The sequence below is a fragment of the Lacerta agilis genome, chromosome Z (assembly GCF_009819535.1).
Source record: "Lacerta agilis isolate rLacAgi1 chromosome Z, rLacAgi1.pri, whole genome shotgun sequence".
In the NCBI taxonomy this organism is placed as follows: Eukaryota; Metazoa; Chordata; class Lepidosauria; order Squamata; family Lacertidae; genus Lacerta; species Lacerta agilis.
The window spans coordinates 39,925,902-39,928,411 of NC_046331.1; positions in this window are offsets into that span (position 1 = coordinate 39,925,902).

Consider the following 2,510-nt stretch of genomic DNA (forward strand, 5'->3'; position numbering starts at 1 on the left):
ACTATTTTTCAAACAAACTTACAGCTGTCCCCAGTCCCCTGGGGTGTCATATGGAAGCTGGAGCAAGCTTGTTTTCTCCTGCTATGGAGGGTAGAACTCAAAGCAATGACTTCAAGTTACAAGAAAGGAGATTATGACTAAACATCAGGAAGAACTTTCTGATAGTAAGAGCTGTTTGACCCAACGGGATAGACTCACCCGGGAGGTGGTGGACTTTCCTTCCTTAGAGGTTTCTAAGCGGAGGTTGGAGGGCCATCTGCCATGGATGCTTTAGCTGAGATTTCTGCATTGCAGGGTGTTGGACTAGATGACCCTCAGGGGTCATTTCGAATTCTGGAACACTGATTCTGGGGAGCCTGTGGCCCTCCAGTAGTTATTGAGCTCCAGGTCCCTCACCATTGACCATGCTGGTTGGGTGCAATGGGATTTGGAGTCCAGCAACATCTTCCCAGGCATACAGTGGCATACACCTGCTGGAATGCTCAACAAATATGGCATTATTTCTTGCTATTGAAAAGCCAGGGCTTTTTCAGCCACAACTTGCCAAAACTCAGGTCCAGCACCTCTCAGGCAGGTGCCATTGCCATTCTAAGAGAATGAGGGAAGTGTTCATGGTGAGTTCCAGCACCTCTTTCTAGAAAAATAGCACTGTCTACAACTCAAGAGTTTCATGCAACTATGACTTTCACATCACTAGAGATGATTCATGAGCTTTCCACCCTTGTTCCAGAACCTGCTCTTAGGGGCTAAGGTTCCAGTTACAGAAGATAATATGCCTTCACCAAAGTAGTCACCAATGATGATAGGGCTGCAGAGGCAGCACAGTGCAAAGAAATGATGGTCAAGTACAGAAAAGCAATCAGACATGATCCAGAGACAAGGTCACACAACAGTCCAAGCTCAATTTATCACAGGGCATTCAAGCAAGGTGCAACACAGCAAGGTGAGGAAACCAAACCAGGAGCCACAGACCTGTGTTTTCCCCAGCAACCAGAAGGCGGGGTTTGCGGTCCCCTAAACCACACCCAAACCCAGCTGCTGGCTCAAGTGAAGGAGTCTCAGGGTTTGCTTACTCACAAATGGATCAACACACCTGGGTCCATAAACACATAATGTGCTGCTGCTTTTCAGCCTGGATCCAAAGCTTTTGGTGCCTGCACTTTTGAAGACTGTGGGCAGGGCACTCCACCTCTTCCAGGAGTTCTTCACCAGGCATCCACCTGGAGGGCTCCTCAAGGAGATCCTCAGCATTGCTCCACAAGGACCTCAAACCGTGAGGCATGTGATTCATGCTCTGAGGACTTCATATCAGGTACCTGCTCAGGGCTGGGCGTGCCAATACCACAACTTTCATCACCGTAAGTTATTACGCTCACTTGCCTTAACCTCAAGAAGGCAATATGTGATGTGGGTGGTAGTCCACAAGAAACAACATGGAAATTTGTGTGGTTTAGCTTGCCATGGTGGTTCTGCATTGGTTTCTGTCCTTTAGTATTGAAGATGTTCAGATTGAAAGGTTGTGTGTGTGTGTGTTTGCAGGGAACGGACCCAATCTAAGCGAAGATTGTAGCACCAGTAGAAGGAAGGCAAATATGATTACACAGATGGAGTTGTACTGCGTGATAAATGACTTTCTGCATAACCTGACTCTGAGGTCACCATTCAGAGGGTCTGTGTAAGCCTTTGAAATGCTGCTGCAAAATATGTACACACCTGAAACCTTTGAGGCAACTCTTTCTCTTTAAAGCGATGGACTTTCTGGCATGTTTTATTTCATAGAAGGAGAAGTAGAATCTTGAACAAATAGCTGGAATGAGGATTATCCATCCGCCTTCCTGGCAACTGGTTTCAGTGACCCAAGTCTTGCTTTTCTGGGAAGGCTGCCAGAGTCCTTTGAAAGGATGAGAGTGCTGATGGGCGCATCTAGAGAAATTGTTTCACATATTAACCAGAGTCCTGCTGAAATAATCAAGTGAAGAAGACATGTGTGGGATTTCCCACTCTTCAAAAGCAGGTTTGGAGTTGGGGGCAATGTGGAGGGACAGCAGGACCAAAGATGGGGGGGGGGCAGAAGAGGAGGTACAGCAAGTAGACACAAAAGACAACCTCTACTGCTAAGTTGTTGCTAGATTTGAAGAGGTCTATATTATGACCCCACCAAGCCTAACCCAAATCATCAGTCATGTTATTTGCCCTAAAGTTTTGTGCACCTGCTTTTGATGTCTCCTTTGGACTACAAAGGGGGCAGATTTCCAGCCAATAGGCCTTGTTTGCATTTAGTGGCTCTGGAGACTGCATTTAAATCTAGGACATCCAAAGTTCCCAAGACCAGGGTTCAAATGCTCTACACCAGTAGTTCCCAAACTTTTTGAGGCTATCCCCCTTGTTTCCGCCCCCTATTCTATAAAATGCATCATTCACAATAGCAGTTTGCAAAGAATTCATAGAATCATAGAGCTGGAAGAGACCTTGAGGATCATCTAGTACAACCCCTTGCAAAGCATGCAATT